The sequence below is a fragment of the Lynx canadensis genome, chromosome B1, assembly GCF_007474595.2.
Source record: "Lynx canadensis isolate LIC74 chromosome B1, mLynCan4.pri.v2, whole genome shotgun sequence".
Lineage (NCBI taxonomy): Eukaryota > Metazoa > Chordata > Mammalia > Carnivora > Felidae > Lynx > Lynx canadensis.
Genome location: NC_044306.2, coordinates 39,555,978 through 39,583,768, shown reverse-complemented (window position 1 = coordinate 39,583,768; position 27,791 = coordinate 39,555,978). Strand labels below are relative to the sequence as shown.

The following is a 27,791-nucleotide window of genomic DNA, read 5'->3' as shown; positions in this document are numbered from 1 at the left end:
CATTTCTACAAAGGCTATCTCTTTATAGTCACACCTATTCCAGGCAACCACTGACCTGGTCGCCATCACTTTTTTGAGAATGTCATACAGGCGGAATCATGCCATTTAAGACTGATCTTTTTCACTCAGTATCCTGAATGACCTTGAGATCCATCCAAGATGTCCATATATCAGCAGGTTGTTCCTTTTTATCACTGACTGGTATTCCATTGCTTGGGTGTACCACTGTTTGTTTACGCATTTACTCCTTGAAAGACATTTGGGGGTATTGTCAAAATTTGGCTATTACAAAATAAAGCTGCTATAGAAATTCATGTACATATTGGGTGAGCATGTTTTCATTTCTCAGAGGATAAATACCTGAAAGTATGATTGCTGAGTCATTATATTAAGTATATGCTTATCTTTAAAAAAAACTGTCAAACTGTTTTCTCTAGTGGCTGTACCATTTTACATTCTTACCAGCAATGTATGAGAGATCTATTTTCTTCTGCATCCTTGCCAGAATTTGTGGTTATCACTATTTTTTATTTTGGCTGTTCTAGTAGATGTGAAATTGTATCTCACGGTGGCTTTAATTTGTACTTCTCTAGTGGTAATGATATTGAACATCCCTTCATGTACTCATTTACCATCCATATATTCTCTTTCAAAGGTCTGTTCAAGTCTTCTTCCCATGTTTAAAGTTCTTATTTGGAGGGGTGTCTGGGTGGCTTAATTGGTTAAGCATCTCACTCTTGATTTCGGCTCAGGTCATGATCTCACAGTTCAAGGGATTGAGCCCTGTGTCGGGCTCTGTGCTGACAGTGCTGAGCCTGCTTGGGATTCTCTCTCTCCTGCTTTCTTTGCCCCTCCCCTGCTCACACTCTCTCAAAATAGATAAACATAAAAAAAATAAAGTTCCTTTTTTTTTTACTATTGAGTTTAGAAAGTTCTGCATATATTCAGAATACAAGTCCTTTGTTAAATATGTAATTTGCAGATACATTCTCCCTTCTTGTGGCCTGTCTTTTCATCCTCTTCATAGGATCTTTTACAGAGCAAAAGGCCTTATTTATTTTTTCTTTTATTTATCATGTTTTTAGTGTTATGTCTAAGATTTCTTTACCTAGGGTGCCTGGGTAGCTCAGTCAGGTAAGCATCTGACTCTTGATATCCGCTCAGGTCATGATCTCATAGTTTGTGGGTTCAAACCCTGTGCCAGGGCTCTGCGCTGGCAGTGTGGAGACTGCTTAGAATTTTCTCTCTCCTCTCTCTGCCCACCCCACTCACACACACACTCTCTCTCTCAAAATAAATACATAAACTTAAAACAAATGTAAGATTTCGTTGCCTAACCTTAAATCATGAAGATTTCCCCCCTATGTTTTTTCCTAAAAGTTTTACATTTTTACATTTAGACCCAGGATCCATTTTGATTTTGATTTTTGTTTAAGGTGTTCCGTTTAGATTGAAATTCTTTCTTCTTCATTTTTGTTTTTTGCAGATGGATAGTCAGTTGTCCTATTACCATTTGTTGAAAACACTGCTCTTTCTCCATTCAATTGCTTTTGTGTCTTTGTAAAAAATCCATTGGCTATACTTATGTAAAGCTATTTCTGGCTTCTTAAATCTGTTCTATTGATTTCTCTGTCTGTTCCTCTGCCAATATCACACTGTCTTGATTACTGTAGTTATATAGTAAGTCTTACAATTGGGTATTGTGATTCCTCTAACTTTATTCTTCTCTTTCAACATTGGTTTTTTTTTTTTTTTTTTTTTTTAGTTATTTTAGTTTTGTTGCCTTTCCATGTAAATTTTAGAGGAAGTTTGTCTATATCTACAAAAAGCCTTGCTGGGATTAGCTATTATTTTAAATGCTGTTATTACTTTCTTATTCTGTATTTGTTTTGTTGGCTCACTTCATTCATAGTTCTCACATTATTGTAGAACCAAAGGGGGCTTTAAGAGATTATTTAGCCCGATGCCAACATTTTTCAGTGGAGAAAATGTAATCTTTCTTTGGAACAGGTTCAGTGAGGGTAAGTGACTTCTTGAGGTCACTCAGGAGGTTAATTGGTGTAGGACCAGCATCCATGGCCTCTGACTCCAGAGTCTGTAGGATTTTCAATTTTCCACAAGGCCTCTCTTACACCAACTGAATCTTATCTTTTCCATTCATTTTCTTCTTTCTTGAAAAGGATTATTTAGAATGTCACTGTTGTATTTCAGAGATAAAATGATCAATAGAATAAAATCCCCTTGGAAGCTTTTTTTAAAAGTGCAGGGTCCTGCACTCTGGGGATTCTTGTTCGGTGAGTGTGGTGTGGGGCTCTGCAAAGGCCTCTTAAGTGACTGTGGCATAGGTGGGCTGTGGCCCACACTATGAGCAACCTGTGCCCATCTGGAAACACGGGCCCTGGAGTCATAGATGAGGGTTTAACGTCTCACTTAGGGTTTAACTTTATGCTTCAGTTTCTCCAGGTATAAAGTGGGGATAATGGTGTCTGGCTCACAGTGTTTTTGTTTAAAAAGAGTGTGTGCAGGGTTCTTGGCATTAAACTTGGTACTCCAAATCAGTGGATGCTACTTCCTTTCTTCCTTTCCTCTCTACTAGATTGTAAGGTTTGGTATGAATTTGAGGCAGAGACTGTGTTATATGTTCAATAAACTATTTCACTTCTCTCCTGATCACTGGGAGGACTGTCCTTGGCAGTGAGGTAGGGTCATGTGACTTAATTCTGGCTGATGGAAATTTTGCATGACCTGTGTGTGTCACTTCCAGGCTGAGATGGTTAAGGGTTTGATTTGACCTCCCTGGGTGCTCTGCTTCTGCTGGCTGCAAGATACCTGAATGACACTGAAGCAGGAAGATGGTGGCAGCTTGAGTCCCTGAGTTACTGTTGGGTGTTTAGAAACCTAAAATCATCTTTTGAATATCGTTAATTGTTATACTATTCTAAAGACTTTATGATTTATGTAAACGATAGGAAATACATTATAAAGCATACAATCAATTTAGTAGGAGGCTCTGGCACAAGGAGATCTTCATTTGTGGGGAATAAAAATTTTTTTTTCAAACCACAATATTTTTGTAGGTTTTATATATTTGTGGTCTTATGTAAGTTTTATGTATAGGTGTAATTCTCAAGCATCAGAAAACAGGATAAGAGCCATCAGGAGCCAGAGTGGCAGAAGGTATAGAATCTCAGAATATGTATACTGTTGAGGAGGTGGTCCAAATAGTCTAGGTTGGGGGGGGGGGACATTTGCCCACTGGGAGAGTAATGCTGGGCACTGGAAGGAAAGACAAAGGGTCTTTGGCACATAATTAACCACACCATCTGTCACTGTAAAATAGAAGATTCTTGTGTTCCATGGGGTAGCTACCCAGGGTCCAGATCCAAAGTATTTAACTATTTGCCTCCAATAACCTCCTAGACCTAGAATCAGGTAGAGGTCTCTTTTCTAGGCACAGGCCAATACATGGTTTTTAATAAAAATGACAGATCTCTCAGGTCAGCACATCACTGAGGGGAATAGATACGTTACCACTTTCAGTGAATGGATCAAAAGACCCTTCTTGGCTTAGCGGTTTTCCCTCTAGAAGGATTTATATTTTCATTATCTTTCAGTTCTAAATAGTTTAATAATTCATGAATTATTTAAAAGTTTATTGGTTAATATCCAAACACCTGGGGGTTTTCCAGTTCTTTTTGTTATTGATTTCTGGCTTAATTTTACTGTAATCAGTGAACCCACTCTATGTAATTTCAGTCTTTAGAGCAATTTGTTGAGACATGCTTTCTAGCCCAGCATGTGGTCAATTGCTGTACACATTGTATTTACTCCTGGAAATGATGCATAGTCTACAGATGTTAGGTCTAGTTTTCAAGAGTGTTGATAGTATTTAATTAAAATAATGTGTCAGACCAACTTTATGCTGCTAATAATAGACACTTCTTAAATTAAGGATGTAGAAAAGTTAAAAGTAAAAGGATAGAAATATTGGTGTTTTTTTTTTTTCCTGTTTGTTCTACTAGCTCCTGAGAGAGTTGTGTTAAAATATCTCACTTTGATTATGGATTACTGCTAATATTATTTCTCCATTTGGTTCCTTCACTCTTTGCTTTATATATTTTGAGCCCATATTATTACATGCATACAAAATACAGAATTTTATATAGGCCTGATAACAATGGTTTGTCTTTTCTTTAAAGTTTTTTTTTTAAATGTTTATTTACTTTTGAGAGAGAGAGAGAGATAACGAGCAGGGAGGGGCAGAGAGAAAGACACACACACACACAATCTGAAGCAGGTTCCTGGCCCTGAACTATCAGCACAGAGCCTGATGCAGGGCTTGAACTCACAAACCATAAGATCATGACCTGAAGTCAGATGCTTAACTGACTGAGCCACCCAGGCACCCCAGTGGTTTGTCTTTTCTTAAAGTGTACTTTGATTAATAGAGCTCTTCCAGCTTTTTTTGGGTTAGTGTTTGCATGCTTCTTTTTAATCCCATTACTGTCAAACACTATCTTTATATTTAAATTATGTCTCTTAAAAGCAGGATAGTTAAATTTCATTGTGTATCTGGTTTGTTAATCTTTGTCTTTCAATTAGATGATTTAGTCTGTTTACCTTTAATGAATTCTATTTGGGTTTTAATCTACCATCTTACTATTTCGGTTTTCCACACGTATTCTTGTTTGTTTTTCCTCCTTTCTTGCCTCATTTTCAATTAGGTAATTTTTACTTTTCCATTTTTCCCTCTCTTGTATTGGCTTATTACTTATACAAATTTCTATTTTCTTTTGGAGAGGGTACAGCATTCATATTTGACTCATTAAGGCTAATACAAATTAGTATTTTTACCACTTCCTGGACAATACAAGGACCTTAGAAATTTATAACTAGAATACCTTAGTTCCATATATAATCCTCCCAGACTATTGTACTATTCTTTTCTTATTTTAATGTTTGTTTTATTTTTGAGAGAGGGAGAGACTGACCACGAATGGAGAAGGGGCAGAGAGAGAGGGAGACACAGAATGCAAAGCAGGCTCTGGGCTCTGAGCTGTCAGCACAGAGCCGGACAGGGGGCTCAAACCCATGAACCATGAGATCATGGCCTGAAGCTGAAGTCAGATGCTTAACTAACTGAATCACCTAGGCGCCCCTGTACTACTCTTTTAATTTATTTTGAATAACTCCAAGAGCACAGATAGTGGTAAAATATGGAAAAATTAATGGGAAGTAATGAACCTGGAATATTTAATATCTTTTTAAAAATGTTAAATATAATTTATTTAATTATAAGTTTTTATGATTTATTTTTAATAATGGTTGTGTTTAACCATTAGCTTGCAAAATTCTTGAAAATGTGATAATTATCTCTTGTGAGTCAATATGAACTGGCTCAATTACGCCATTGAGTGAGGTCATTTCTTAGAACAGGGGCCAAGTTTAATAAAGATAATCCTCGGAATTATAAGCATCTCAGCACCCAGACATGGGTATTTATGATTCCTGTGCAATAAAACAGCAATCGTGTTTTGTCAAGTTCAACAAACAGGGGCACATTTTGCTGATGACCTGGATGAAGGAATTGAAAAGAAGTTTGTAGATGTGCAACAGTGCAGTACCTGTAAGATGGAAATATAGTAGTATGCGACTGTGCATTTCTTACAAACTCTGTATTTGGTGGTGGTCATGTTATAGCTTGAAATTGGCCACGGTGTACTATTTACTTCATGGGCTTATTGATATATATGTTAGTATGTGATTTATTGTTTTGTGTTCTAGACTAAAGATGTTGAAGAAAATTGCAGATTCAACCAATAGTGTCTACTGTCCGTAGCATTACATCATGAACAGTACAAAAAATTGTGGAAATATTCTTTTTTAAAAAAATTATTATATTAAAATTTTTTTTAAATGCTTATTTATTTTTGAGGCGGGGGAGGGGCAGAGAGAGAGAGAGAGACAGAGACACAGAATCTGAAGCAGGCTCCAGGCTCTGAGTTGTCATCACAGAGCCTGATGTGGGGCTTGAACTCAAGAGCTGTAAGATTATGATCTGAAGTCAGACGCTTAACCTACTGAGCCACCCAGACGCCCCAAATCTATTGACCTTCTTAAGAATCCTAAGGTAAAAAGTTAACAGATGTTACTGACTTCAATATAACAGGTGCTTCTTTCTACATTTTTTTTATTCTACTGGAGTTTTCCTAGACCTTGGACTAGTTATCTTATTACCTCTGTGAAAACGATAAAAGCCTCAGGGTCTTCACAGTATTTTTAAAACTTAAAGAGAAATAGCTTTGAGTTTCTCTGTTCATCTATTTAGAATATAAAATAGGTAATACGTCTCCTTTTACCTAAAAGATTTTTCTGTTTCTGTGTCATCACCTCTTAAGCTTTTACTTCCCAGAGTTCTTCTGACAGATTTTGTGTCTCGTGATCCCCATGTGAGCACCTTTGCTCCTTCTGATGGCCCTACTTGCAACTGGGAAGGAACATCTGACACAAGCTTTGGGTTAGGTGCTACCAATGGGGTGTCGATGCCCTTTTTGCCCAACACCCATAACTCAGGGTATCTTAACAATAAAAGATAATATTTTATTTTTTAAATATTTTTTTTGAGAGAGAGCAGGAGCAGGGGAGTGGCAGAGGAAGAAGGAGAGAGAGAGAATCTCAAGCAGGCTGCACACCCAGGATGACCCCAGCGCTTGATCCCACAACCGTGAGATCATGACCTGAGCTGAAATGAAGAGTCAACACTTAACCTACTGAGCCACTCAAGTGCCCCAAAAGATAATATTTTAATAAAAAATTATTCTTTTCCATCCCTGGGAAATCCTCCATACTATGTGATCATTTAATGAGTGCTCACTGTGGATTAGTTATTGCATTTTGTACTTTCTTCTTATATTATCCTCCTGATTAACCTCGTCATGTAAATCCAATCATTATCCTCATTTTAGGAATAAGGAAACTGAGATTTAAAAAGGACAACTTGCCCAAAGTTTCAAGTGGTCAGACTGGAATTTGAACCTAAATTCTTCTGGCACTATAATCACTATATTACTCTGTGACTTGTGGACACATTTGTCCTGTTTCTCCTTTGTCACTCTCTCTCTGAAGTAACCTCACTGGTCTCTGCTTCCCATTTTCTTGTCAGAATTAGTCAGTATGCCTTGAAATTTAAGTCTGAGGACAGAACATTTTGTTATTGTGACATGAAAGTATAAACTATTCAAAAATGTTTTCTGAAAAAGGAGAAAGTTAAAACTTTAAATAGTCTCCTCCTTTGCCCTCACTCCACATGAAGATGATCACCAAGTCTCAAATGCATGTCTTATAAACCTGTCCCTGGCCCACACCAGCCCTCCATGGTGCAGGCCTCCAGTCCTTCCCAGTTGGGTAACTGCTGGAGTCTCTAGTTGTTTTCACACCTTGGGTCCTTACCTCTCTAGCCCAGCCTCATCATGGCCCTACAAAGAACATTTTAAAATACAAGTATGACCATTTCAGTTTCTTGCTTAAATTCCTTTAGTGACTTCATTGCCTTGAAGACACGATTCCTTCACTTAGTGGAGATTTCCAGCTTTCTCAATCACTTCATCTGCTTCTACTTTAAGTATCTGAAATTCCAGCCACGTTCAACTTCTTGTAGGTTCCAAACTCTGGCATACTTTCTCATGTCTGAGTTTTCTGTGGGCCCTCCTGCCTAGAATGCTATGCTGTTGTCCTCCCATCTCTTCCTTCATCTGTACTCCCAACTTTCACAACTCACTGCCTTTCACAACGCAGATGTGAGTCTGATAAACCTAATCTGATTAGCTGCTCTTTCCCTCTGCTCCCATGGTAGCCTGCCTGTGCTTCCTCATACCCTTTAGCCTTTGGAATTGTGGATGGTGAGGGAATAGATCATCTGTGAGCTCTCTGAAGGCAAAGACGATAGCCTCATCATAGAACTTGACACCTTGAAGGCACTCGGTACATTTATGTTAGATGAAAAAGAGACGCCTGTTCAGTCACCTGCCCTCCATTAAAAATTTCTCCTACAGAAGAGTTCAGTGTAGAAGGAAATGGATGGTAAATGTAAATCCAGTGGGAAGGAAAAACTCAGAAGAGACTGCAGATGCAGCTATGCTAGGAAAAAGTGCTAGCTAAGAATTTAGGGGAGTCATTTCATGTCTCTGGACTGTGATTTCTAGAAGAACGGATGTTGGATGCCATGATTCTTAAGGTTCTTTAGGTCTGTGAATACCAACCTTGCAGTCACACTTGATAGCCATTTGTATTATAATTTTTTTGGTATAGAGAACTTCCCAAAAGATCTGGAACCTGATTATTTCCTAATCATGATAGTGAGTACCAATCTCATTTTAAGCATATAAGAATATAGTGACTTTTATTGAGTCCTTCTTTTAAAAACTTACCTATTCTTCCTTCAAGTTGCTAAATAAATGACATGTTAACATAAAGCAGTACAATTTTATTTTAAGATATCCTAACATGTCAAAATACATACATCAAAATCACTGCAAAGTAATTCAATGAAGATACTTTGGGAAGCTATTCCCGTAAGACTGTCTTCACTTAAAATATTTTTGGAAGCTCTTGTTCAGAATTATCCTTGAGCACCTGCACAACCTTTTTTTCTAACATTGGCAAATCTGTCTTTGTAGGACAGATTTGTGAACAAAGGGGGTGATTGAACTGTATTACTGTTTTATTTATTAGTTTACTTGCTCTGCTTAGGAAAGTGATAATATATGTTCATTTGGAGAGCATAGAATAAAAAGGAAAATTAACAGAGTTTATATTCCAGTTAAACATTAATCAATCCTTGGGAGAAAACACCAGAAATTATGGGGTTTACAGCCTGAAGGTGATTGAAGTTGAGAATTCTCATCTAACACAACAAACCTTTTCTCTGCCTCCCTTGTCAATGCCCTGGGATGGCATTTGTCTGCTTCTGGAATTCTGGATGCTGATTCATAAAAGGAGCAAAATCCCCCCATGCTATCTTTATCTTGGACTCGAGACCTTTTTTTTCCCCCAATAGAGAAAAATAGTGAAGGGAAAAAAAAAGGAACTAAGGATCTTCCTTAATTTAAGCAGAGTATTATTTTGGTATATATATTTTTTAATAATTTCAACAATATGTCATGTGTTTTATTTAAGACCAGTGGAAATTCTACTGTTTATATCTTGTACCTTGCCTCTTTTACTTAGCATTGTATGATTGCCATTCATTACATTTTGTAAAACATGATTTTTAGTGGGTAATTTTATTCCATAGTATATATTCATATTGTACTATCCATTTTCCTATTGTCTTTATAATAAAGGCATATGGATGTCTATTTGGTTGTATCCACAATGATAAAAAATATTATAAATTAAAATATATTTGTCAGTTTGATAAGTTAAACTACGTAAAAGTGGAATTTTTATCATTAGTGAGGTTGAAATGTTTCACATATTTTCTGTCTTGTTAAATGTTCTTTTGCCTTATATTCTGCTTTGTTTAATGTAAATATTGCCATCCAAACTTTTTTTTCATTTTTGTTTCTAGATACATTTTGCTCTTCCTTTTATTTTAGATTTCTGAGTCATTTGGCTTTAGGCCTTTCTTATAAACAGCATATAATTGGATGTTGAGAATCTTTGTTTTTGTTGGGGATGTTTAACCCATTTACATTTATTGTCATATTTCATAGGTTTGATCTTTTCATCAATTAAAAAACATTTCTTCTTTATATGCCTCTTGTTATTCTCTTTGCTTCTGTTATATGGATTCTATTTTTGCTTTCTTTCTAGTGATTTAAAAGGCACACATCCAGTTTTTATTCTTTTGATGCTAATTTTGTAGTTTTAAAAATAAAATTAGTTTGTTTATTTGACTCAAATTAGCTCTGCAAGCTCATCTAAAAGGGGGCATTCAGAAGTCATGAGGAATAGCAGATTATTGGAATCAGTGTTTATTCTTTCAAGTAGACTATTCTGAGGGACAAAATTCATTTGATTTCAAGCGTTATACTTTCGTGTATACTTTATAGTAAAGTGAGCTTAATGAGCATTTCTCTATCAATTAGACCCTTTGGGTACTTCAAGACTAACTTAAAATAAATAGTAAAAAAAAAAAAAAACTTTATCCAGGTACTCTTTCTCTGTTATGTACCATTCCTTCTTTGTCACCTCTCACTATGTCTTTAATGTAGGGAGTTGGAGAGCAACCAGCCCTTGGTAGGTGAGGGAAGCATGGGGTGATAGAAATAGCTCTGCATTGTTAGATCTTGGATAAGTCAGTTTCCTTCTGGGCTTCAATTTCCATATATGGAAGTTTAAGAGGTTGGAGTACATAATCTCTGAGGTCGCTTATAGCTCCAATCTTCAATAATTAAACAAAGTTTATTAAGTACCTATTTTCATAGCTTCAGTAAGGCCCTATAAAGAATGACAAACACAAAAACAATCTATGTTTAAAAAGTAAGAAAAAGAAAAGGTACTAAGCTGATGAGATTCTATATCTTGATCTGTGTGCTGGTTACACTGTATAGCAGTATGCAAAAATTCACTGAGTACTTTTATCATTCTACTTGTGTATTTTATCCCTCAATAAATAGGAAAACTAAACTAAAAAGGAAGGAAGGAAGGAAGGAAGGAAGGAAGGAAGGAAGGAAGGAAGGAAGGAAAGAAAGAAAAGAAAAGAAGAGAAAAGAAAAACTGGCAAGATTTTTAAAGATTGTAGCTATGAGGCAGGATGGTGTAGTGGAGAATTCACTGAAAGTAGATAGTGAGTTTAAATCCTGAGAACATCAAATATTAGCCTTGGAATCTTGTGCACATTATTGAACCTTTTGAGACTCAGTTTTCTTAGTGAAAATAAAATTTGTGGTTTCTGCTTTATAAGGCAGTCAGGGGTATTGAATGAGTTAAAAGGCACATAAAGCACCTGGCATTTGTGTGCCAGATTACAAAAAAGATGCAGTATGAGTATTAAACAAACTATATGACAGATTCAAAGAACTAAAAGATTTTACATCATTCTTTTAAAATCATCCCAAAATTAATAAATCCAGGAAAGCCCAGTAGTGTTAAGGAGACTATAAAGAAAAAGTCAGGCTCCTATTTTTCTGTTGACATGCAAGCTGGTAATACCTCTTTTGGAGAGCCATCTGGCAATTTATAATAAAAACCATCCAGTTTATAATTATGATCTTTAAACTGTTAATCCCACTTTTCAGATTATAGCCTGAGGAAATAACTCCAAAAGGAAGAACAAAATTTATTTATTTAAAGATGCTTGACTAGGTTATAATAATGTGTGGGAACAACTAACTGAAAGATGGCTAATTAAACCATTTTAATGATGCAGTGAAATATTGTTCCATTTAAAATGACAGATACATGGACTGAGTAGATATATGGAGAATTCAAGCAAAAAATTAGAAAATAGTGTACACTCAGTGAACACAACCACATAATACCTATGCCTGTGCAATGATAAAGGAAGTGAATTTTGTAAATTTCTGGGGAAAAGTGATCCATATTTTAATTTTTGGTTTATTATAGTATAATGATTGTTAAGTGAGTAAATAAAAATAAACACATGTTCTGAGATAGAACACAGTATCTATGAAAATAGTGTATGAAATATAGAATAAAAATGTACAGCACGTATATAGGTGTAGAAAAATTGACATTGTATTCCTCATAATATTTAAGAGTTGCTCACCATTGCCTTGTGAAAGGAGTTATCACTCTCAAGAAATGCTTTTCCTAGAAATAATTTCCAAGTCAGCTAAAATGCCAAAATATGGAGATGAAAATTCATGAGAGAAGTTGTTCTTAAAGATATCAAGTTCCCTATCAGCTGCATTTTTTTCCAGCTGCTTTTTCTTTCTTTTCTTTTGTGATAAAGTAGAAGGTTTTATAGATGCTGAAATGGTTTACAATTGCCTTATTTAGTTGCTCCTATTTTTTTATGTCTCCCCAAAGGGTCACAAAATCCATCACTTAAAAAGAGAAAATGATGTGTTTTTAGTGCGAAGAGAGAATAGCCACTTTAGAGAACCAACAGGAGTGGAAATAAATGGAATCGGGCACCTATAGCCGTAACATACTAAGTACTTTGGATCATCTCAGATGTCAGAAGCTTCACAGGGAAGATGGAATGAGGTGCTGGGTGATGGGGTACCTCCTTTTCATCACTGGAAGGCCTAAATCAACTTGTTAGTGGTTTTGTAGTGAAAGGCTGTCAGAGTGCACAGAATATGGTGAGCCCGGGTGGAGGGATCCTTTGCCTTCCCCTGGGCCTTCCTTTGGGGTTGTCTCTTTGGAACAGAATACCTTTGGGAAATAATGGAGGAATTTGCTCTGTGTGGGAGGGGTCTGGGTGTTTTAGGGGATGGAGGCAGCTTTGTATCTGAAATGTGTTTGGTGTCGTGGAAAATTTTTGACCCAAGTTACACAGTGCAAGGAAGATTCCCCAAAAGAGGACTGGCAAGGATCATAGAGTTGGAAGGAATCTTAGAAATCGATTAGTACAAACTTTTAATTTTGCCAAAGAGGAAACAGACCCAAGGGGGAGAAATGACTTGCCCAAGGTTATAGTCACCAGTGAGGACATGGCCAAAACCAAGTCTGTTGCTTTCTGGCTATTATTTTTTCTGCTCCACCTTGTTGAAATTGCCCTTACATTCCATCATCACTTCATTACTGACTTTTTCTGTATTTTTCACACAAAAGATTAGCCTTCAGACTTAGAAATGTAGCTCTTTAATTCACAAAGATTTTCTTGATGCCATCAGAGGTGTGAGTCAGCAATCATGATCTATAGCATTCATTATTCCAGAATCCTGTTTGTCTAGTAGTGGGAGAGAAGTTTACTTTCAAGAGCTTGACTCTGGAATCAGACCACCTGGGTTCATATCCCAGCTCCACAGCTGGGATGGTGGGTGACATTAAGCAAATTATTTAACCTCTTTGAATTTCGGTATCATCTGTAAAATGGAGGATCATAATAGTATCTATCCTTTAGTTCCCTTAGGTGAGGATTAAATGGGATACCCCATTAGATGTGGACCTGGTTTATAGCAAGTGCTCAATAAATGTTATTGCTATTGTTATTGTTCTGAGGATAGTTAGACCTATTTCTGTCAAAAGTCTTAAAGAAATAAGAACTTTTTTATTTTTTGAGGGATGGATGAGTATTATCTAGGCATGGCCCTTAGGTGCTTAGAAAGACTTTTTTTGGATTGTAAACTTCCTGAAACTTTCAACAATCAGAAATCTTTCTCTGGTAGTCTTTTATGGATCTAGTGTTAATTTATTTTCTGTAGCTTTTCATCCAACAGCTATCTTAATTACCCCAGATTTAACTACTATCTTACATTTTTTCCCCTATTTTTGTCTCTCAATTTTTATAGCTTTAGGAGGTATAATTGATATGTACTAAAACCACATATTTAAAGTATGCACTTTGATTAATTTTGATATACACATGAAACCATCACCAAAATCAAGAAAATGAACATATACATCACCAGCAGTGTTTTTGTGTGCCCCTCAGTAATCCCACTATCTTGGTACCTCTGGGCCCCTCCCCATCCCCTACCCCCATCCTCAGCCAAACACTGATCTGCTAGAATTTTATTTAAATGGAATAATACTGTATGTTTTTTATCTGTCTGGCTTTCAGCATAATTATCATCCATGTTGATTCATGTATCAATTGCACATTTATTCTTATTGCTGAGTGTTAAATAATTTTTTCTTTGTGCAGTCTTTACCTCTGTCTTGCTTAACTGGCCATGATGTGGCATAAAAACACATTTTGATGATTTGAAAATATTAATTGGTGAAATGTCTGTGTTTCATGTTCTTACTTTCTATTTCATTGTTATCCAGTATACATAGAAAATACTATACAGCAATTGTAAGTTCCCTGAAAGTAACACCCATTTGCATTCTGTATGCACATTTTAAAAAATGGTGTCTATAAGCAGTATTTTTATTTATTTATTTGCAGGTCGAGATTAAAATTTCCTCCTGTCTCTTTGACTCTCAGTATTAAAAAAAAGCATACTTCCATTGGCCTAACCCAGTGAATTGACTGAATAAATTCAATTATATAAATATTTGCAACAGTTTTTATTTTTACGGTGAAATATTTATTCTGTTAATGTTACGGTCTTTTTTTTTTTGAAAATGTGGACAGTATGTTCTCACTTCCCTTGCAACTGGAGCATAACATGAAATAAACTAAAAATTGATACGGCAAAAGTAATACATTTGCAAAATAATGAGAGATCGTTTAGGAGGCAAGTCTATTTTTATAATGACTTTTTACCAACACCATGGGATCTCTCAACTATTGACATTCCTGCATCTGGGAAGGAAGAAGATAAAAATTACCATTCAAAATGCCCATTCAAGTTTGGTGAAAGATTTAATTTCTTCATCTATCACAGTGTCATGAGCCCTATGAATACTATAGATCAAGCCTCAGTGCCAGAAGTTCCAAGACTTGTCAGTGTGGAGGGTAGAATTTAGCCAGAGGGAGTCATAAAGGCAGAGAAAACAAACTTTACCCATTCTACTTCTTAAACTTGTGTCCTAGGCAGTTGTCCTGAGTGCTTACTTTGCCCAAGAAGCCTGGGAATGCAGTAATTTAAAAACCGAGCCTGTAGTGGAGGATGTGTATACTGACCTTAAAGATTTTATTCTTTAAGACCATTCTAGTGGCAGATAGAGGTTTATATGGAACAATGAAAAGAAGGTGTGGTTTCTGTACTCAAAGGTAACTTGGAGAATCTGGTCCCAACTTTTATTTTATAGGTGACTAGCTCAAGGTCATAATAACTTAATAGCAGCACTGGGAGAGACCTGTGATTTCTGAACCACAAGCTCACTCCCTATGTTGCTGTTGTATTGCGACTGGCTTGCTGGTGTGTAAGGAGTTGGGCTGTATGATTTGTTCTCTTTGAGCTTCTCTACATAGGGATCTGTTGCCTGGGAATTGCATCCTTGATGAGCTATACTTCTTGACCATTGTATCTTCTTTGAGCCTTTTTTAAAAGGAGCTCTTCTTTGAGCTCCTTTTTAAAGCCCCCTTCCCTAGTGTTAGCATCTGAGTCTAAATGCTGTCCTGGATCTTCAGCCCTTGTCTGTGCAGCTTGTCCCCAGCTGTAACATATCTTCTTATGTACAGGGTGTATAAGAATGTAGTGTGGGTGGGAAGCAACAGATAAAGATCATCCTCCTTCACTGAGAATCACTAGCTTGGGCCAATCCCTTTTACAGACCTGGAGACACAGGCGAAGAAGTTACGGACTTATCTAAAGTTTCACAGTAGTGCATTTAAGATGGTATCTTAGTCAGCTTGGGTTGCTATAACAAAACACCATAAATTGGGTGGCTTATCTACAACAGGCATTTATTCTCACATTTCTGCAATCTGGAAGTCCAAGACCATGGTGTCAGCATAGTTGGGCTCTGGTGAGAAACCTCTTCTGGGTTGCAGACAGCTGACTTCTTGTTGCGTTCTCACATGTCTAGAGAAGAGCTAGATAGTTCTCTGGCCTCTTCTTCTAAGGGCACTACTCCCACTCATGATGGCTCCACCCTCATGACCTAATTACCTCCAAAAGGCTCTACCTTCAAATACCATCACCTTGGGATTAGAATTTCAACATATGAATTTTGGGAGGGACACAAACATTCAGTCAGTCCCTGATTGATGAAAATCCAAATCTCTTGTTCTGTGCGGGATTAAGTACAGCAGATCTCCCTGAAACACTGTTCATGCCTCATTAGTATCTGTGATGGTATTTAGCCCATGCCCAACAGCTGCAGTATCTAATGGGGTGGGGCTGGCCCAGAAGAATGTATTAGGAGTGGATGTCTAATAAAATGAACAATTGCATGTGAGTGTAACTGCAGCACTGCAGACCGTGTGCTGGAAAATAGCTCTCTTTTATGGAGGTACATCAACTGTCTGTATCGTAACTGATTTAGGTCATTGGTCTCACAACTAATGGCAAACAGAGCAATGCAGTTTCTTTCCAAGAGACTAGATATAACTGTGATCTTCTCCAGTTCAAATTAGTCTGTCTTTCATTCTGCTCTAAGAATAGATTATTTAGATCTGTTTATTTTTTGAAATCTTTTTTTAAAAGTTTATTTATTTTGAGAGAGAGAGAGAGAGAGAGAGAGAGAGAGAGAGTGAGCAATCAGGGGAGGGGCAGAGAGAGAGGGAGAGAAAGAATCCCAAGTAGGCACTGTCAGCACAGGGCCCAATGCAGGGCTTGAACTCATAAACCGTGAGATCATGACCCGAGCTGAAACCAAGAATTGGATGCTTAACTGACTGAGCCACCCAGGCGCCCCTGGATCTCTGTTTAGCATGTGAATCATTTCATTCTTGAACATGTTAGCGGTTCACATGTTGATAATGTGAGGGTGGCTCAAGCAGGGACCCCAGAGGGACCCCACTGCCTAGCTTGGGAGGCACTTGGTAAGTCTTTATGAGGAAAATATTATTTGATACCCTTTAAGGTGTTAGTAGACCTATACATTTTAAAAGAGACTTCAAATAATTTAGCAATATAATTTTGTTCATAGTCTTGATAGTTCTGCTAATAGTATCTGAGATTGTCCCCATTTATCAGAATGAAAAATTGAAATGAAGAAAATAAGAGTGACCCACTTCACTGGAAGGATTAGGAATAAGAAAGAGATAAAGGGATATCTTCTCATTCAGTCTGCTTCTTTACATACTAGATCAGGACATAGTGATACTGTTTTTCATTTCACAGGATAATAGAAAAGCAACACTTTTTGGGAAACTCATGACTTTTAAAGTCAGTTGTGCTCTACAATAACTATTTTCAGTATAATTATTTAATGTGGAAGGAATGTGGTCAAGAATATAGTTACATGTGATTTGTGATGTGCAGTATCCAAGGGCACTTTCTTTTCTGAAACATATTCTTGAGAAAGATAATTTTAGAAGTTGTCCACACAGTTCCTGACACTGTCCCTTCTCTGTCTTCCAGTACCATAGAAGACTCCACTGATATATACAAATAAAAGACATTACTACCAAGATTTAAAAACATATACAGTAAAACCTTGGTGTGTGAGCATAATTCATTCTGGAAACATGCTTGTAATCCAAAGCACTTATATATCAAAGCGAATTTCAAGAACCATTGGCTTAGTTGTGATCACGTGAGGTTGGCATCATGTACTACTCGTATTGCGAGACATCTGCTGTTTATCAAGTTAAAATTTATTAGAAATGTTTGCTCATGTTGCACAATACTCGCAGAACAAGTTACTCGCAATCGAAGCTTTTACTGTATATTATTATCCACATATGCACAAAGAAAAATCTCACAGGTAGCTTGAGTTGGCAGACACATATCTAGTCTCTGTCTCGATGCTTTTCTTTTGGTGTTTTAGGCACATTGATGATGAAAGGGCTTGTTAGTCTTCCTTGCTTCCTTTTTTTTTTTTTAATTCTTTTTAATGTTTATTGCTTAACCAACTGAGCCACCCAGGTGCCCCAGTCTTCCTTTCTTATTTCTCACATTTCAGGAATCAATGTGTCTGATATATATGTGGTGTAGATGGACTGAAGATTTAAAGATTGACATTTATGAAAGTGAGGAAGCCTTGGAGCTGAAGGCACATGGATGGATATTATTGCACCATTGGATCAATTGTGGTTTTGAAGCTCTTTAGGAACTAAAATGCCGGGAACTTTCACTTAGGATTGTACATTGAATAGAATGGGTTGCTAGATTGTTAAAATATGATTGATCTCAGTGTAACTCATTTTCAACACTTTTTATTTCTGTTTTCAATAGTTGATTTTGGTTAGTCTTCTTTTAATATGATTGAAAGCTGACTTATATATGGAGTACTGTAAATTAATGTATGTCAAACTCATTACTGTGGGGGTCAGATGGGGCAGACTTCCTAACCTTTAGAATACTGCTGGGAACTTCTAAATCCAAGTATGTGATTTTTCCATGGATGTTCTCCCAGCCACTTTCATGCACATCTGCTTTCTCGTGCCTTTTTACCATAACTAAAACTTGCAAAGCCACATAAGTGTCTCCATAATCCTTATTCTTTAGGCCAAACTGTCAAAATCACAGTAGGCATCAGGTGACAGGAGAGGGGACCTCAGACCTGGATACAAATGTTTAGACTGAGGGGTGTTGTTGAGAACTATTTTCTGAATTGAACAAAACAAGGCACTTTATCTATATACCTACAGTTGCTTTCCTGGATTTAGCTTTTATTTTGAGCGCATTCTTATTGTATGTTTCTTTGATATTCAGGAAGACTTATCCAAGAGTGTGTTTTTGCCATTGTGATTTCTTGTAAAGGATGAGAGATTCAGGGGATCAGCAGGGGGCTATGTTCTCAAGGCCTCAGTGGCAACCTTTGGCATATCTTCAGGCCACCACTTTAATTCAGTATGAGCCCCTATAAGCCCTGTACTCTCTTAGAAAACCACACATGAAGACTAGTATTTGCAGGTAAGACAGTGTTGCACAATAGAAAAAGTAAAGGCTTGCTTTCCTTTTTCTCTTTAGAGCTTTGGCTTTAAAGTCAGAAAAATCCTGGCTTTAGCATGTACTAGTAGGGAGGTTTCTTAACACCTTTGAGCCTCCTTTTCCCCATTTGTAAAATGGGACTATCAACACACATATCCATAGCATTGTTGTGGGGATTGAATGAGTTCCTATGTAATGAACAGTGCATGGCACATTGTAAGTGTATAGTCCATGTCCCCTGCCTTTCTTCTAATAGAGGGTGTGTCCAGTTGAACACACCCACTTCTCCCTAACATACCTTCCATTTACCTTCAGTAATTTTCCATGATGCTAATTCCCCTTCCACCCGGATCTCTAAGGGAGTCCTGTCAGTGGTTCTGCCTTCCTGTCTCTTTCCTTTTCCATCACTAGCTTGAGATGATTGCTTTCTTGGGGAACATGATTTTTGGAACTGCTAAGGAGACAGCGTACTTCCTAGAGCCAAGGATTGGAGTTTTAATGAGTTCTTTCACTAGGAAAAGAGCAGGGCACTGGGCCATCCTGTGGCTCTTACCCTGCAGTTTGGCATTGCTAGGGCCGGGCACTTAGAAACTGGATGAATGTGGACTACTGTGTGTGGATGAAAAACCTGTGAACGTTTCTCTTCAGGTTGCTGGAGAGAGAAGTACAAATTAGATTATTAATGATCGTATGGAGGCAGCACAGTCTATTTAGTTTCATTATTAAAACAAGAATGGTTTTGGACGATGTGGATTTTTCCCCTTTTAATTTAGATGGCAGAGAATATTCATTAAGGATATCAATAAAGACCATGTCAGTGATTTAGCCTCCAAAGCTGCCCCCTGCATGCTAAAAGACAGAAAAGAAAATTTAAGTGGGTGAGAATGAGAATGTGAGATTGGAAGCCAAATTATAAACTCATTTCAACTCTTGGCCCGCAGGCTCTGGAATAACATTATTTGTTGTCAAGGATGGAAAACAACTCAGATTCAGGTCCAAGTGATTATTCCACTTTGGCATTGCTGCCTTTCTGCCAACAGCAATTCCATTTGGACATAGATTAATTAGCCAGGCAGGGACGGAAGTGCCGGTTGTGAGAACAAAGCCAAAAGAGGCAGAGCTGCAGCCCAAGTCGCGGTGGAGGGCACAGCGCTGGGCCGTGAGAGGACCGCCCCAGGCTGGCCCAGCGAACTTGAACCCTAAACCCAAGGTAAACTGTAAAGAGGGTGCAAACACAGATGGCCTCCTGACTTGTATAGTGATTGACGTACCTCACATCGTTACCGTTACTGGCAATGCCTCGGAGAAAACCTTCAAACTTAGGTGAGGGAAGAAACAAAAATGTGACAGATCCACCTTAGCCACCAGGAGGCTGTCCCCACAGAGAAAGGACAAGTGGTGGCAGGCTCTAGGAGCTTCTTAGTCTTTTCTTTGACCGTGTATAGCCACTCCGGACCTTTTTGATTTCTGTATGTGAAACGGGAACAATAGTGTTTTTCACTTTTTGCTGTTACTTGAATTAGAAAGACAGATGAGACATAATTATGAAAACTCTTGGGAAAGATGACTCTGCGTTAATTAATTGAGGATAACATTGTTACCACTTATTTAACAGGAGGGCGTAGGCCCTTTCCAGAATATTTTCCCTGCCTTTGCTTCCAGAGTGATTTGGTTGTACCTTTTTTCCTTCCGCTTTTATCTTCGTTGACGCACGTGTGGCCTCCAGTGGAACTCCTTAAAGGCAGGGGTGGCGTGGGGCGGCCGCCGTACCCCACCGCTCAGCACTCGGCCAGGACCGCGGTGAGGGTGAGAGCGAGGGCGGGGCGCGGCGCAGGCGGCTGGGGCCGGGATTCCGCGGGGCCGCGCGCGGGCCGCGAGGGGCCGGGCCGGGGACGCGTGCCCCGGAGATCCGGGCTTTCCCGGCGGCCACCCTCTCTGCCCCTCGGGCAAAACTTCCAGGTGGATTTGCTCTTTTATAACGTTGCATTTCGTGGAACCATTAAAAAAAAAAAATAGTGGTGGCGCTGCACGCGGTGCTTGCAGAGGGGGGCAGCACTTTCACTCCTGACCCCAACCTGGAAGCCTGAGTGATTTCAGTGCGCGCAGAGCATCCAGGCTGAGCGAGTTCAGAAGCAGCGCGTGGGCAGCGGGCACGTTTCTTTCTGGCGAGATTTGCGTTTTGGGGAAAGGTTCCTTCTCAAGTCGGTGTGACTCTACTGTGCTTTCACACACGCTTCTACGGAGCTTTCGCCGTTATTTAAACCTTGTGTGTGTGTGTGTGTGTGTGTGTGTGTGCGCGCGCGCGCGCGTGTGTGAACAAATATTTTGTATTTTACCCATTAAAATAGGGAGGGGAAAATACCATCCTGCATTTTGGGGCCATACTGGAATGAATTGTATTTTACATCCTAAATAATTTAAATTTCTACCATTTTGTAATATCGCCTACAGCTGAGACATGGAAAATCACAAGGGCTACTACTTCTTATTTTTATTTTATCTGATTTTATTTTTTTTATGTTTTAGATTCCTTTCCATTTCAAGAAGAGAAGCCAAGGTATTTTTACTCAGAGGAGGAATGATGTAGTTTCATCCTAACCTTCTTTTCTTATACTTACAGGTAAGTGAGTCTCTTTGTCATAAATTACTTAACAAATGAACTTTGGTATGGTCTGAGTTGTATTCAGTATTCTGGCGGTGTTTGAAATGTGTTAAATTTCATTTTACTGTCAATAGTTTGATTAACAACAAATTATTATTTTAAGATATGAATACTTTTTCAAAGTAATTCAGTTATTTGGCTGCCTTGAATCTTTTTGTTCACTTTGTAAAGCCTGTAATCTACATTTAATGTTACCAACTTCCTTAGAATTTATCTCTTCTCACAGTGGCAAATGACTTAAGCCAATAATGTACTTAGAAGAACTACATAATTCTTCTTAAAAAATATTCACTTGAATGGGAACATTTGTTCTCCTTTTGGGAGTTGTGATAGAGTATTAAGCTTTCTCAAATATTTAGCCTGTAATCAAATGGGCACTGTAATTTTGACCATGCTGCAGAATATTTATTTAGACAAAATGGTTTAGGAAATTGAAGAATGATCTTGCTCTCTAACTTATAACACTTCCGGGGTGTTTGGGGAAGTTTGGAGACTAGTACCCTAATGGATTGTATCGTTGGTTTTGGTCTGGGGACAAATGTCAAGGTTGGGAATGTTGTTTAAGTTCTGCTCTTACAACCAGTGATTTTGAGTGTCTCTGCGATAAGATATTTTATTACATTTGTCAACACTAAACTTTAAAAAAAGCAAGAACCTTAAGGACATCATTAATGTTGAAATGCAACAGTCTGAAATCTGAAGTGTATACAAACCATTTGTAGTATTCTTTAGAAATGGCTCAATAGCCATAAAAGTAAAAATAGTAAGTTGTGCTTAGCATATACAGATGTTCAAGAAGTTCCACTCACCTTTCCTGTTGATTTAACAAATTTCTGTGGAGGTTTTGTTCAGAATTTGTAACACTGATTGAAATGAAAGAATGGAAGTCAAAGCATTTGATTTGATTTTACATTAATGAACTGCTTTGCACTAAAACAATGGAATATGTGGATTGTAAAAGGGATTGTATCTGAGTTACTAATAATAGAAAAATAAAAACAAGCTTGGCCAGAAGTTAATAATACAAAAATAATCAAAGAATAACTCTTCATATTTTTTTTTTCTGTGTACAAAGTCAAGTGGCTAAGAGGCCTAAGTGATTCAGGGCCAATGAGGGATATATGAAATTATTCTTATATTTGGTCTTGTGATGTTTAATGTTTTTTTAAAAAAGTTTACTTATGTATTTTGAGGGAGAGAGAGTGAGAGTGCGTGTGAGTGTGTGCGCACAAGTGGGAGAGGGGCAAAGAGAGGGAGAGAGAGGATTTCAAGCAAGTCCCACACTCAGCCCAGAGCCTGACACAGGGCTCGATCTCACAAACTGTGAGATCATGACTTGAGCAGAAATCAGGAGTCAACACTTAACTTGACTGAGCCATCCGGGCGCCCCATGATGTTTAATGTTTTTGAGGATGACTTGGATGATGTTAGAAGAGAACAGTGTCAGTAGAACACCACGTAGACCCTAATTATTAAAATGTTGAGATAGTAGTAGGAAAGAGCCAAAGTAAACTTTACAAAATAGAGAAGCAGTGAAAAGCTGATTAAGGTCTGCTTGGGCAAATGTGAAATTATAGGATGTTTGTGCTGTAGTATGAAGCTATGAGAGCAGCAAGACAGGAAGAATGCTTGGGTGGCCAGAGCTGGGTTTTGGTGGTGGTCACAGTGCTGTGGATCTCTGCTCAGAGATGTTGACGTCCAGGAGCTGAGGCTGAAAGCCAGACTTCAGGAACTGCTCCTTACAGACTGAGGCCTTTATAGACTCAGAGACTTGAGTGTCCTTTAGCAGTAGACCTTCCCCAGGCTTGCAAGAAACAAACATGTAATTTGGGAAAAGAGTGATTGGGTTGTGTTCTCCCTCCGGTCTGCAGACATGCTACACCAATGCCTGGTGACCATGGAGTCCAAGCAGGGACAGTGGACTGTTTGATTCAGATATTTAACAGCATTAGGCCATAAAAAGTTTGCAGTAAGGATGTCCTGGTGTCGTAACCACATCCTTCACAGAGCCTGTTGCCCCACCATCCCTTCTCAGTCGGTTGTTGCCCACCATGTTTTCACCCCACTCTGTGCCCTGTTGCTGTTTCCTGTCTCTCCCTACCCAGAAGTGTGTCCACATTGCCACACATGCTAATTCCTCTTTTCCTGACAAGGGAAAGGTGTGCTGCTGTCTCCAAGTGCTCCTGGTCACACGCTTACCATCTCCACCTTCTGCTCCTCACCTGCCTGACCTTCCCCCACTCACTGTGAGCGCTGGAAGCTGTGTTGGTCTTCATACTCTTCTTTCTACCTGCAATACTTTAAAAGAAAATTATTTATTTAGAGAGAGACAGACCAAGTGGAGGAGGGACAGAGAGAGGGAGAGAGAGAGAGAATCCCAAGCAGGCTCTGCACTCTCAGCGAGGAGCCCGATGTAGGGCTTGAACCCATGAACTGCGAGATCATGACCTGAGCTGAACCCAGGAGTTGGACACTCAGTGGACTGAGCCAGCCAGGCACCCCTCTGCCTGCAATACTTTTGACCTTGCCACCCACCCCAGGAACGTCTTACCCTTCAGCAGCAATTCCTACAGTGAGCATTCCTGTACAGGCATCACCAGCACTCACGGAAAGCTCCTATGAGGCCCTGAAGAAGGGAGTGGGAGGATGAGTGAGTGAATGAAAAAGTGAACAAAGGGATGTCCTTGTCTTGAGGGTAGCTCCTCTGGCTCCCTAGCCCTTTGCCTGTGCTTCTGCACTGGTGCATGTCATTGCATTATCGCTACTGTTTGTACCAGGGTCTCTTGGACTCCTCTCTGAGCAGAGCACAGGCCTTTCTGTTCTCATTTTGGTGGTCAGTTAGTTCCTTGGGGAGTGTCTGGGGAATAGAAACTCTCTTTGTGTAGACAAATAATGTTGTAGGTCTTTTGCAGTTATGGGAACCCATGAAATGTGATTACCAGGTAACATAAAATGGTAGCTAATTCAGTCTTTATTGGGAATGAAGTAGGTATTATAAGTAAATACTAGTATAAAATATAATATAGTAACTTGGAACATTGCTCATATTTGAAAAACCAGAGAATTAAGCAGAGAAGTTTGTATTTTGTGAATTTCTGGAAATCGTTTCAACTTTTAAAATATTTCCATCTAATGGAATGAAGTGTGACACAAAGTCAGTAAGCTTTTAATGAGTGTCAGTTTTTGCTGCTACAATTTTAATTTATACTCCTGAGCCACAATTTGTTTTCAGCAGACGAAGCTTCTCCAGGCAAGCAAGGGCCAGGAGATTCACATTGGCACCAGAATGGGTATCCAGTGATGCATGCCTTCTAGTGGGTTTTCATTTCTTTCTATTGATTGACACTTAATTAGACCTTGTTTTTCTGTCTTTTCTATTCTCTTTTGGGCTCTGCTTATTGAGATTCCCTTTTCTTTGAGTTAGTTTCTCTCTTCCAAGCCTGTGCTTCAGCCTCTCACAATCCCTGCCTGGTTCTGCCGTCTCCTATCTGCAGAGCCTTCTTCCTCTGTGCCCATCTGACTCCCTTCCTTCTGTAGGACTCAGCTCTGGAGAGGGAGTGGTTGGGCCACTGTGCCTCTCTATCACCTTCTTTTTCCCACTGTTTACAGCTGCTTACCACTTAGATGTCTGTCCCGTGGCCATCATGGTCCTCACAGGAGGCAGGGCTCTGCATTTTTAGTGTTTAGCATGTTTGTTCTTACTCATATTCCCCAACAAATGTTTGGATGAATTTCTGGTATCAAAAACCCTCATCAGAACCTACTGACATCAGGATTTTAATTTGCTGAGTGCTTTATGGTATCTTTCCTTTACCACCTTCTTTCATTTTAACGTTTGTATTTTCTATGCTAACATGGAGATTAGATGGTGAGGGATTTGGAGCCAGGTGTTCTCACTCCAGCACCAGTGCCTACTTAGTTAAATTGTTTAAAATGTAAGTCAGAGAGGTTGGATGCAACCCATGTACCCATTCACAGATAGGTGGATAAATAAGATGCAGAATATATGCATGCAATGGAATAGTATTCAGCCTTAAAAAGGAAAGAAGTTTGGACACATGCTGCAACACGGGTGAACCGTGAGGACATGACGTGAAGTGAAATAAGCCAGTAACAGAAAAAATAAAAGACAAAATATTATATGACTCAACTTATAAGAGGTATCTGGAGTCTTTAAATTCATAAAGACAAGAAGAGGAATGGTTGCTGCCGGGGAGGGGGCGAGGGGAGAACATAGTGTTGTCTAATTGGTACAGAGTTTTGATTTTGCAAGATGAAGACTGTTGGGGATTGGTTGAACAACAATGTGAATGTATTAAATACTCCTGAACTGTATACTTAAATATCATTGTGATTGTAAATATTATATGTATTTTACCAAAATTAAAAATAACAAAAAGTCAAAGACCTTGCTTTTAAAAAAGATAATTAATCATTTAAAAGTAAAAACAAAATTGAAAGGAATTTCTTTGGGGACTTTTCCTAAGGAAAGCTTAAGGAAAGCTTTATTTTTCATTTGGGCAGATCTTTAAATCACTTTTTATTTAAAAATGTATTCTGTGATAAAAACAAACCGGATTTACATTGATAAGACCTTTGGGATTTACTTTTAGACCTTGTTATTCCTTTTCTTATTTTTGCCTATATTTGCAGTTAAAATCTGATTCAAAATTATCCACTTCCTCCCCTGTTTTTCTTCAGTAAAGAGAATAGGATCTTATTGCTCATCCAGAAATACTTGTATGACATTTAAAAAATTACTTTTATGATTAAGGGAAGAAATATTTGTTCTGTCATGAGCAGAGGGCATGACAGACTCCAGGCTTTGATTTGATTGCTCATAAGGAGCCAGCTACTTCAGTTATTTTTTTTTTTTCCATCACACTAATGGACCTTTTATGTGGAAAATCATGACTCTAAAACTGTAAATAACACTCTGGTGCTTGAAAGAGCACAATTTCAAAATGTTCAGCTGACACCTAGGAAGCAGTTCTTTTACTTGAAGGTTCTGACCCAGTGTGTAATATCTTTCCTGAAGAATATAAAATGAAACTTGAATCTCGTCAGCCTGTGAACGTGTTTGTTGAGATGGGATGGCAAGGATCTGATGGGGCTATGTGTAAAGGTTTGAGGGAAAGGGGGGGATGAAAATTAGAGGTGAAGGTGGGCAAAAGAAAGAATTATAACCTTCTGGAAATGTTTAGCTCGATTGTTACTTAGTTTTTTTAAGTGCTTATTTATTTATTTAGAGAGAGAAGGAGCGTGAGAACACGAACGGGGAAAAGGGTAGAGAGAGAAGGAGTGAGAGAATTCCAAACAGGCTCCACGCTCACTATGGAGCCTGATGCAGGGCTTTATGCCGGGCTTGATGCCATGACTGTAAGTTTATGACCTGGGCTGAAGTCAAGAGTCAGTTGCCTAACTGACTGAGCGCCCCAAAGATTTTTTAACATTACTGACATGATTCTATGATCAGAGCCACCAGAAAGCACTAAATTCATCTCTACTATTAGGAAACCATCTAATCCAAGTTGATACTTTAAATTTTTTTCTAAAGCTCTTTAAAAATATGTGGTAATTAGAAGTATTAATATTTACACTTAAACCTTTTAATAAAGAGTTGCATATTTTCAGCTCAGCAAACATAAGAGACTTACTACAAGTTAGACTTTAAATACACTTTGTGGTTATGAAGTGTCAATTTTTGGATTGGAATCCAGTGTCTGTGAAGGTGTCAGTCCTCTGCAGGAAAAATGAGAAAAGTCAGGTGATGTTTTCAAAGAGCTAATACTCTAAGAGAATAATCTTTAGTTTGAGGATCTGGTCTTTTTTCTTATGTATTAATATTTAAAATATCTATTCTTTTAGAATGTAATGATAATTAATATTTAAAATTCTATTTCTTGACAAATTAAAATATTGGATATTATTTAGGATTCTTGGTTGCAAGAAACAGGAAAGACATATATTGGAAGAATGTCTCAGTATTAATAGAAGAATCAAAATCTCAAATATAAGAAAAGCTTGCAGCCAGGGCTGATTGTATCATTAAATGTGTTTTTCTTTTTAAAGTTTATTTATTCATTTTGCGGGAGAGAGATGGAGAGAGAAAGAGCAAGCAGGGGAGGGGCAGAGAGAGAGGAGAGGAAGAGAATCCCGTGACTCGGGGCTCGAACTCACGAACTGTGAGATCGTGACTTGAGTGGAAATCAAGGGTCAGACGCTTAACTGACCGAGCCACCCAGCTGCCCCTAAATGTGTTTTCTAAGTTTATAGAAAATGTGAATAGCCATCTAATCCTGAGCCTGTGGGATATATGCCAAGGAACAGTCTTGATAGAAGGGGAAAAAAGGATTAAATTAAAATTAAATTAAATGCCATCATATGATTTACAACATTTGACTTTTAGGATATTTTTTTGCAGGCAAGTGAAATACAATACTTACCTACAGTCTTGGAAAATTGTCCCAATTTGAATTCTGACCTAAAGTTGGAACAGAAGCTGTACTTGGGCATGGATTAGCTGGCCGCATGAGGGTCAGGTGTGTTGTTCTTGTGTT

At 38.3% G+C, this 27,791-nt stretch overlaps 1 protein-coding gene across 10 annotated transcripts in view; it reads left to right on the top strand.

The window, feature by feature from the left end:
• CSGALNACT1 (chondroitin sulfate N-acetylgalactosaminyltransferase 1) overlaps positions 1–27,791 on the top strand; it is a 345,395-nt gene that overhangs the window by 138,203 nt on the left and 179,401 nt on the right. For 7 of the 10 annotated variants that reach the window (XM_030312497.1, XM_030312495.1, XM_030312499.1 and 4 more), the window contains one exon: positions 21,096–21,189. The gene's annotated coding sequence lies outside the window, so the exon portion shown is untranslated. Of the gene's footprint in view, positions 1–19,707; positions 19,780–20,698; positions 20,771–21,095; positions 21,190–27,655; positions 27,774–27,791 lie in introns of those variants that run through there. The other 3 variants (XM_030312504.1, XM_030312506.1, XM_030312505.2) reach the window with 3 other exon arrangements.